This window comes from Molothrus ater, chromosome 20 (genome assembly GCF_012460135.2).
Source record: "Molothrus ater isolate BHLD 08-10-18 breed brown headed cowbird chromosome 20, BPBGC_Mater_1.1, whole genome shotgun sequence".
Lineage (NCBI taxonomy): Eukaryota > Metazoa > Chordata > Aves > Passeriformes > Icteridae > Molothrus > Molothrus ater.
Genome location: NC_050497.2, coordinates 11,670,747 through 11,680,872, shown reverse-complemented (window position 1 = coordinate 11,680,872; position 10,126 = coordinate 11,670,747). Strand labels below are relative to the sequence as shown.

General features: G+C 50.3%; 1 long non-coding RNA gene across 1 annotated transcript; it reads right to left on the bottom strand.

Annotated features, from left to right (window-relative positions):
* Positions 1-2,358: 2,358 nt before the first annotated feature.
* On the bottom strand, positions 2,359-2,748 carry LOC129046898 (uncharacterized). The gene is made up of 3 exons (XR_008508746.1): positions 2,700-2,748; positions 2,572-2,599; positions 2,359-2,484 (listed from the first exon to the last, which is right to left on the bottom strand). It is a non-coding gene; the product is annotated as an uncharacterized LOC129046898 (long non-coding RNA).
* Between the last annotated feature and the right edge of the window lie 7,378 nt (positions 2,749-10,126).

Sequence of the window (10,126 nt, the reverse complement as noted above, 5' to 3'; positions counted from 1 at the left end):
AAAGTCAGCTAAGCCAAACAAAAACTGTAGGCTATCAGAATAGGTTGGCTTTACACTATTTATTGGCCAAAGAAGGGGGTGTTTTTTGGAAAGTTTAATATATCAAATTGTTGAAAATTGATGAGCACAGAAAAGTCATTCTAGAAAAAGCAAAAGAAATCAAAGAAGAAAAAAATACATATGTATATAATAACCGAGGTACCGGTCCAAAAATTAGAAAACAATGTTAAAACCTAGCTGGTAGGGTAAAGTATTAGAAGAAATTAAGATCTTTCATTTTATGTGTTGCAACTATTTTTATATTTCTTCCTTGTGTAATCCCCTGTTTTATTTTGCCCGCATAGTCCAGAAGATGCAAGTAGATAAGAAATATTGCTCAAGCCAAAGGATTTACAAAGAATAAGAGTGGGGATTGTGAAAAATGCATGTATTTTATGATTGGCTTTTTGGAAATATTAAAATGAATATTATATGTGTTGTGTTAGAAAGGAATGCTGATTTGGCTCCGGAGGGTGCCCGGAAGATACCTGCAAAGAGAAAAGGGACACGCTTAGCATGCTGCTGTGTAACGCTCACCTAGGAGTCAGCCTGCCTAAACGCCGACTCACCTGCCCTCCTCTGTTCCTTGGCGTGCCTAGGGCAGCGACAGCACCTGCAAAGAAACAAAGCGGAAAAGCATGCTGAGATACTGTGAAAACACAACCTCCCTAATCTGACAAGGATGCCACACCGATACCTTAAGCTGCACATACCTGGCATAGGCGTGCTCGGCCAGGAGAGATGGCAAATGGACCACCTAAAATAAAAAAACAAGAGGAGATGCTTAGAGCTGCACCAAAACTGAGACCTCAGCCATAACAACTGCTTCTGTACGCTATTCAATGCTCACCTTGCCCACTCGGCCTTGACTGCTGCTCTCGGCCTTGACCTCCTAAAAAGAGAGACAACGAACAATGCTGTAACGGCCACCGTTTATGCTTCCTCTGCAGAAACAAACATGGACTCACATGCTCGGGGCAATCCCCACACCCGGGATGGGGGGCTCTGCCCTGGATTTTATCCTTCTGCATCTGAAAGAAAGTCAGGACAAAAGTCAAACTGTTGCAGGGTAACTTAATAGCTCCAGATATCTTGTGTCCAACTACACCCCACATTACAAACTTCAAGTCCCCGGGACTTCTCCTAATGCACCAGGCTATGCGGCAGGGCAGAGCAGCTCCGGCACAAATGTGTGTGCAGACACCCGTGACACGGGACAGACAGGACGTGACAGACAACGGGGACACAACACGGACAGAAGTCTCCTGGCAAGGAAAATGGCTGCGAGGACTGAGAGAATGCAAAAGGAGATGACCGAGGAGAGACTGATGGTGAGCTGATGAGGCTCAGAGAAACCTGGAGGAAGAAGATGCTAACTGAATGATTTATTCCAAAAACTGCAAAGATGGATGCCCGAGAATCCTACGGCCAGAAGCCTCTACCTGCCCTCACGTTCTTTCAAGTCCTAGTCCGCCCTAATGGATCCTGGCGGGACATAGCTGTCCATACAGCTCAGAACAAGACCTGAAGAGACATCCGACCGGATGCTTCTAAAGAGACAAGAGAGTCTGATGCCTGTCGGAGCTCCTGAGGCGAAAGTTCTATGGCCTGGCTGCCAGGACGAGGAATGCAGAGATCACAGATCCTAACAATGATGCCAGGGTTTCTGACAGGCCCCACAACGACCTAAGGTAAAAGACATGACATATCCAAACACACATAATACACAAAAGAAAAGTGACACGATACACACCGGGACTGCTCTGCGCTGCTCACCTCAGCACTGTCATCCAAAGCCAGGCTTTGCTTTTATGGGGCCTAAGGGGCCGCTTCATGGACACCCCCCCATCTCCAAAGGGGACTCAAAAACCCCTCCCAGTAATTCCCAAACCAGCACCCTGCTTGCATCCCCTCTCTGGGTCGTTGCCCTCTACTTATCTCTCGCACAGCTGGGGATGCCGGTCTCGGGTGCGAAGAAAGGCCACCTCGCCAGCCGCGAAGGTCCTGCTGGCACCGGGCTGGTGTCTCTCAGACAGCTGTATTAAAGAAAACCAAACATCAGTGCCCGATCTTGGCAGCCCATGGGCCAAAACCCCACAAGTCTGCGACTCACCGTGCTCCTAAGAATGCTCAGCTGCTCGGGTCGCACGCTTCGGGCACGCTCGGAGACCGAGGCCGTCGTCACAGGGGGTGCATGGGCTAAGAGGAGATGAGGTGATTGGGCATGGCTGAAACCTGAGGGGACCCTCGCTCCTCCTCCCTACTTCCCCGACTCACCGCAACTCCTTGGCAGCTGCTGAAGGCCACCTGGATGGCACCTTTAAATAGAAGAGTTCAGGGTTTCATCACCAGGTCCTGTAACGCGTCCACAGGGCTCACACGTGCAGGGAACCCGGTGCATCGGCCGGCTGGTGACGGGGGCTCGGCAGGCTCCGAGTGGATTGCCTAAAGCACAAAAAAGAGAATGGAAGCTTAGAGCAGCACCAGAAACTGAGACCTGAGCAATAACAGCTACTTCTCACCACTGCTCACCTTGACTGCTGGTATCCAGATTTACTTCCTAAAAAGAAAGACAAAAAACAGAGCTGTAACAGAGTCACCACATACACTTCTGCTGCAGAGACAAATGGTGCCTCACCTGCTCGGGGGAAACCACTCACCCGGGATGGGGGCCTCTGGCACACATTTAATCCATCTGAATCTGAAAAAAATGTCAGGACAAGAGTCACGCTGTTGCAGGATAACTTAAGAGCTCCAGATATCTTGTGTCCATCTACAAATCCCACCTAGAGTCCAACTACACCCCACATTACAAACTTCAAGTCCCCAGGACTTCTCCTGTTGCACCGGGCTATGCGGCAGGGCAGAGCAGCTCCGGCACAAATGTGTGTGCAGACACCCGTGACACAGGACAGACAGGACGTGACAGACAATGGGGACACAACACAGACAGAAATCTCTGGGCAAGAAGGATGACTGCAAGGACTGAGAAGATGCCAAATGAGATGACTGAGGTAAGATGGATGGCGAGCTGATGAGGCTCAGAAAAACCTGGAGGAAGAAGATGCTAACCGAATGATTTATTCCAAAAACTGCAAAGATGGATGCCCGAGAATCCTACGGCCAGAAGCCTCTACCTGCCCTCACGTTCTTTCAAGTCCTAGTCCGCCATAATGGATCCTGGCGGGCCATAGCTGTCCATACAGCTCAGAACAAGACCTGAAAAGACATCTGACCGGATGCTTCTAAAGAGACAAGAGAGTCTGATGCCTCTCTGAGATCCCAAGTCAAAAGTTCTATGGCCTGGCTGCCAGGACGAGGAATGCAGAGATCACAGATGCTAACAATGATGCCAGGGTTTCTGACAGGCCCCTCAAAGGCCTAAGGTAAAGGACCTGACATATGCAAACAACACATAAAACACAAAAGACAAGTGACACGATACACACCGGGACTGCTCTGCGCTGCTCACCTCAGCACTGTCATCCAAAGCCAGGCTTTGCTTTTATGGGGCCTAAGGGGCCGCTTCATGGACAGCCCCATCTGCAAAGGAGACTCAAAATCCCCTCCCAGTAATTCCCAAACCAGCCCCCTGCTTTCATCCCCTCTCTGGGGCGTGGCCCTCTACTTATCTCTCGCACAGCTGGGGATGCCGGTCTCGGGTGCGAAGAAGGGCCACCTCGTCAGCCGGGAAGGTCCTGCTGGCACCGGGCTGGTGTCTCTCAGACAGCTGTATTAAAGAAAACCAAACATCAGTGCCCGATCTCGGCAGCCCCGCGACCAAAACCCCACAAGTCTGCTACTCACCGTTCTCCTAAGAACACTCAGCTGCTCGGGTCGCACGCGTTGGGCACGCTCGGAGACCAAGGCCGTCGTCACAGGGGGTGCCTGGGCTAAGAGGAGATGAGGTGATTGGGCATGGCTGAAACCTGAGGGGACCCTCGCTCCTCCTCCCTACTTCCCCGACTCACCGCAGCTCCTCGGCGGTTCCTGACCCGGAATTCAGCGCTGACGAGAGCGGCAAACCCGGTCCATCGGCTGCTGGGGATGGGAGCTTGGCGTGCTCCGAGCGGATGGCCTAAGGCACAAAAATGAGAATGGAGACTGAGACGTGCCCCAGGAATTGAGAGCTCAGCAACAAGAAATGCTACTGATCACCTTGCTCTCCTGAACTTGATTTCTGGGATCCAGCTATACTTCCTAAAAATAAAGACAAAAAAAAAAAAAAAGCTGTAACAGGGCCACACTTGACACTCCCCCTACAGAAACAAATGGTGACTGACCTGCTTGTGGGAACCCCGTCACCCAGGAATGGGGGGCTCTGCCACGGGTGCAATGCATCTGCACCTGAAAGAAAGTCAGAACATATGTCAAACACCTGCAGGATAACTCAAAACCTGCAAACACCTTAGGTCAATCTAGGAATGGCATCTAGAGTCCAACTACACCCCACATTACAAATTTCAACTTCCCGGGACTTCTCCTATTACACCAGGCTATGCGGCAGGGCAGAGCAGCTCCGGCACAAATGTGTGCACACACCCGTGACACAGGACAGACAGGACGTGACAGACAAGAGAGACACAACACGGACAGAAATCTCTGGGCAAGAAGGATGACTGCAAGGAGCACAAGGACAGAAAATTAGATGACTGAGATAAGATGGATGGCGAGCTGACGAGGCTCAGAGAAACCTGGAGGAAGAAGATGCTAAACTGAATGATTTAGTCCAAGAGCTGCAAAGATGGATGCCCGAGAATCCTAGGGCCAGAAGCCTCTACCTGCCCTCACCTTCTCACAAGTCCTAGTCCGCCATAATGGATCCTGGTGGGCAGAGCTGCCCATACAGCTCAGAACAAGACCTGAAAAGACAGCTGACCGGATGCTTCTAAAGAGACAAGAGAGTCTGATGCCTGTCTGAGATCCCAAGTCAAAAGTTCTATGGCCTGGCTGCCAGGACGAGGAATGCAGAGATCACAGATGCTAACAATGATGCCAGGGTTTCTGACAGGCCCCACAACGACCTAAGGTAAAAGACATGACATATCCAAACACACATAATACACAAAAGACAAGTGACACGATACACACCGGGACTGCTCTGCCCTGCTCACCTCAGCACTGTGATCCAAAGTCAGGCTTTGCTTTTATGGGGCCTAAGGGGCCGCTTCATGGACACCCCCATGTCCAAAGGAGACTCAAAAACCCCTCCCGGTGGGTCCCTACCCTGCGCCCTGCTTTCATCCCCTCTGTGGGTTGTACCCCTCTACTTATCTCTGGGACATCTGGGGATCCAGGTCCATGTCAGGTACAAAAGAAGGAAGCCTCAACATCTGGGAAGTTCCTGCTGGCACTGTTGTTCAACAACTCCCTGTTGTTTCTTAGTCAGCTACGTGAAAGAAATCCAAATATCAATGCATGATCTCTGCAGCACACTGGCCAAAACCCAATAATTCTGCCACTCACCATTCTGCTAAGAATGCCCGGCTCCTGGGGCCGCACCCTTCGCCCGCGCTCCGAGGCTGATGCCATTGTCACGGGGTAAGCCTGGGCTAAAGGAGACGAGGTGATGTGGAATTGCTGAAACCTGAGGGGACCCTCGCTCCTCCTCCCTGCTTCCCCTACTCACCGCAACTCCTTGGCAGGTGCCCAAGGCTACCCTGGTGACGCCTTTAAATAGAAGAGTTCAGGGTTTCATCACCAGATCCTGTAATGCGTCCACAGGGCTCGCACGTGCAGGGAACCCGGTGCATCGGCCGGCTGGTGACGGGGGCTTGGCAGGCTCCAAGTGGATTGCCTAAAGCACAAAGAAGAGAATGGAAGCTTAGACTTGCCCCAGGAATTGAGAGCTCAGCAACAAAAACTGCTACTGATCACCTTGCTCTCCTGAACTTGACTGCTGGGATCCAGATTTACTTCCTAAAAAGAAAGACAAAAACCAGTGCTGTAACAGGGTCACCCTTGACACTCCCCCTGCACAGACAAATGGTGACTGACCTGCTTGTGGGAACGCCCTCACCCAGGATGGGGGGCTCTGCCATGGATGCAATGCATCTGCACCTGAAAGAGAGTTAGAACATATGTCAAACACCTGCAGGATAACTCAAAACCTGCAAACACCTTAGGTCAATCTAGGAATGGCATCTAGAGTCCAACTACACCCCACATTACAAATTTCAACTCCCCAGGGCTTGTCCTATTACACCAGGCTATGCGGCAGGGCAGAGCAGCTCCGGCACAAATGTGTGCACACACCCGTGACACAGGACAGACAGGACGTGACAGACAATGGGGACACAACACGGACAGAAATCTCGAGACAAGAACCATGACTGCAAGGAGCACAAGGACAGAAAATTAGATGACTGAGGTAAGATGGATGGCGAGCTGATGAGGCTCAGAGAACCCTGGAGGAAGAAGATGCTAACCGAATGATTTAGTCCAAGAGCTGCAAAGATGGATGCCCGAGAATCCTACGGCCAGAAGCCTCTACCTGCCCTCACGTTCTTTCAAGTCCTAGTCCGCCATAATGGATCCTGGCGGGGCACAGCTGTCCATACAGCTCAGAACAAGACCTGAAAAGACATCCGACCGGATGCTTCTAAAGAGACAAGAGAGTCTGATGCCTGTCTGAGCTCCTGAGTCCAAAGTTCCATGGCCTGGGTGCCAGGCCGAGGAATGCAGAGATCACAGATGCTAACAATGATGCCAGGGTTTCTGACAGGCCCCTCCAAGACCTAAGGTAAAGGACATGACATATCCAAACACACATAATACACAAAAGAAAAGTGACACGATACACACCGGGACTGCTCTGCCCTGCGCACCTCAGCACTGTGATCCAAAGCCAGGCTTTGCTTTTATGGGGCCTAAGGGGCCGCTTCATGGACACCCCCCATCTCCAAAGGGGACTCAAAAACCCCTCCCAGTAATTCCCAAACCAGCCCCCTGCTTTCATCCCCTCTGTGGGTCATGGCCCTCTACTTATCTCTCGCACAGCTGGGGATGCCGGTCTCGGGTGCGAAGAAAGGCCACCTCGTCAGCCGGGAAGGTCCTGCTGGCACCGGGCTGGTGTCTCTCAGACAGCTGTATTAAAGAAAACCAAACATCAGTGCCCGATCTTGGCAGCCCCTCGGCCAAAACCCCACAAGTCTGCTACTCACCGTGCTCCTAAGAACGCTCAGCTCCATCGCCGAGTCCCGTGATTCTTCCGCAGGGCTCGGGAAAGCGGCGCGCCCGGCGTGTCGGCCGGTCGGTGACTGGGGCTCGGCGTACTCCGAGTGGATTGCCTAAAGTGCAGAAACAGGAACAGATGCTTAGAGTCGCACTGGAAAGCGAGACTGGAGCATTAACAACTGCTTCTGTACCCTACTCAATGCTCACCTCATCTTGACTGCCGATATCCAGCTTTACTTCCTAAAAAGAAAAAGAACAGTGCTGTAACAGAGTCACACTTTACACTCTCCCTGCAGAGACAAACGGTGACTGACCTGCCCGGGGGAACCTCCTCACTCGGGATGGGTGGATGGATTTTGCCCTGGATTTTATCCTTCTGCATCTGAAAGAAAGCGAGGACAAAAGTCAAAGGACTGTAGCATAACTTCACACCTCCAAACATCTTCTGTCTATCTAGGAATATCATCTAGAGTCTGGCAACACCCCACAAACTGCAAGTCCCTGGGACTTGTCCTGTTGCAGCAGGCTATGCGGCAGGGCAGGGCAGAGCAGCTCCGGCACAAATATGTGCGGACACCCGTGACACGGAACGTGACAAACAGGGGGATGACAAACACGACACGTTATGCTTGTGGTGAGGGTCTCGAGGGGAAAAGGCAAAAGGGACCCCAAAGACACACTAGGTAACACGGTACACTGGACAACACGACGTGGACCGGAACTGCTCTGCGCTGACCGCCTGAAAGCTGCTGTCAAAATCAGAGCCTCTCCCTTCAGCTGTCCTAAGAGGCCCCTTGGAGGAGATTGCTTTTCCCACTGCTAATTTTTAAATCTGTCCCAGGAACTCCCAACCCGCTGCTCTCCCATTGTCCCATCTCCAGGCCGTGGCCCTGACTTATCTTTTGGATGATCGGTGATGAGGATCCACGTTGCACCTGAAATGAGTCTGCCTCGGAGGGCCCCGTGATGGCCTGTTAGCCTCTCGGTCAGCTACAATAAAGAAAACCAAAACCAAAGTATGAGTACAGAGTTATGTGGGCCAAATCCCAGCGAGTCAGCTACTTGCCCTCTCCTGAGTGTGCCTGGCTCCTTCAGGCTCCAGCTTCATCCTGATTCCAAGGCTGCGGCCGTTATTGTGAGTGACACCTGGGTTAGAGAAAGGCAAAGTTAAATGGCATTCCTGTGAGTGCAGTGGATGACCTTATGTGCTCTAAGACGTGTGAATGCCTCTGCCATGCTTCTGAAAAGCCTTGGGGTGGGGGGGCCTAAAATAAACACCCTTTCTCACCCTGCTGCCTTCAAAACCACCCCCCCAACAATATCTCCTAACTGGATACCCGCTCACCCTCCCTCTCCTAGTCACAATCCTCAACTCACCTGAAGCCTTAATCTCAAACATCATCTTGGACACTGGGCAGATTCCCAGATTCCTCTTGTGACATGAAGAATCTGCTGAAAAAAGCATTGTAGTTGACACAACCTGGAGCCTCTGGAAGCTGCGCTCCTCCTAAAAAAAAATACAAAACAAAATAAGAACAAAACAGGAAATTACAAATGCACTTTACCACCCCTAAACACAAAACCCAAAACTGTGAACTTAAATACGCCCTGTATTCTATGCTGTTTTCTTCACAGTATCTTCAAAGCCTCTGTTGCTTTAGATGCCCAGAAACACCTGCTGAAAACAAGCTGAGATAAGCTGAAAGAGCCTCTTACCTGAAATGAGAGTGAAATGAGAGGAGAGCTCTGATCCCAGCACATCCCAGAGAGGGAATGAAGGCCCTGAGCAAAGGCTGGGGTTAATATACCCCTGATGGTGCCCGCCTCTCGTTCCCATGGCACCCAGGAAAAGGGAGGGGGGTGAATCCCACCCGGTATGAAAGCCCTCAGAGCAGTTGCAGTTGTTTGGCTCCTCTGACTCAAATTCAAGGGGAGCAAAGGGCTTGTTATAGAAGAAAACTCTTCTGAAAAATGACAGTGCTTTGTTTTTTGCAATAACTACTTGGAGTAAATGGGCAGGAAACTGGTAAGAAATAAAACTTTCTGTTTAGGCAGCATAACTAGATAAACTGGCTAATTTGCTGTGACCTTACATAATTATTCCTTAGTGGCTATTAAGTAGTACTTCATGTGTGACTGAGCCCGGTGGAGAAGAATGCTTATGATATGAATCGTCTAAGTCTCCTTGGGACCTCTAATTAGGCCTATCTACATTATAAGTAAAAATAAGAAAAATAAAAGCTTCCCAGGCAGTGTAAGGGTTAAGTGCATGCCAGGTGCCAGGCTCACCCTGCTCTGAGATACTTGGTCCTATGGCACAGAAAGGAGGGCCGTGAAATGCAGTTTTAAACCCTTAAAATGCTGAAAAAGGCAGAGCTTCCTTCCAGTGAACCCCTTAAACAGAGGCAATGGGGCAGTTACCTCTACTGAAACGAATACAATAGTAAATAAATAGTTTCTGCCCTTTAATTTATTCTCCTTAATACTGGGAAAAGAGGGATTTTCCTCACTTTATATCTTTCCAGTGATGAAAAAAGAGGGATTTTTCCCTCAGTTCAAACTCTTAAGATGGAGGGTATAGCTGGGCTTCTCCCTCAATTTAGGCCTCAGGACAATAAAAAGGGGGCGGCTACCCTTAATTCAAACCCCTAAGAAACATTGTCAAGATTTTCCCCTTCTATTTAAACTGGGGAATAATCGAAAATGAGGACTCCCTGTCAATTAACACCCCTAACAGCATAGAAAAGGCAGGGATTCTTTCAACTGAGACCACTAAAATTGCAGGGGAAGCAGAGTCCCTCCCAGTTTGAACACAAAAAATAAAGGATAAGGAAGCATTTTCTCTTTTTTCTAAACCCTTTTTCTCCTAATAACCCTTCTCCTTTCTGGGAGTGCTGTGGAGGGTCTGGGG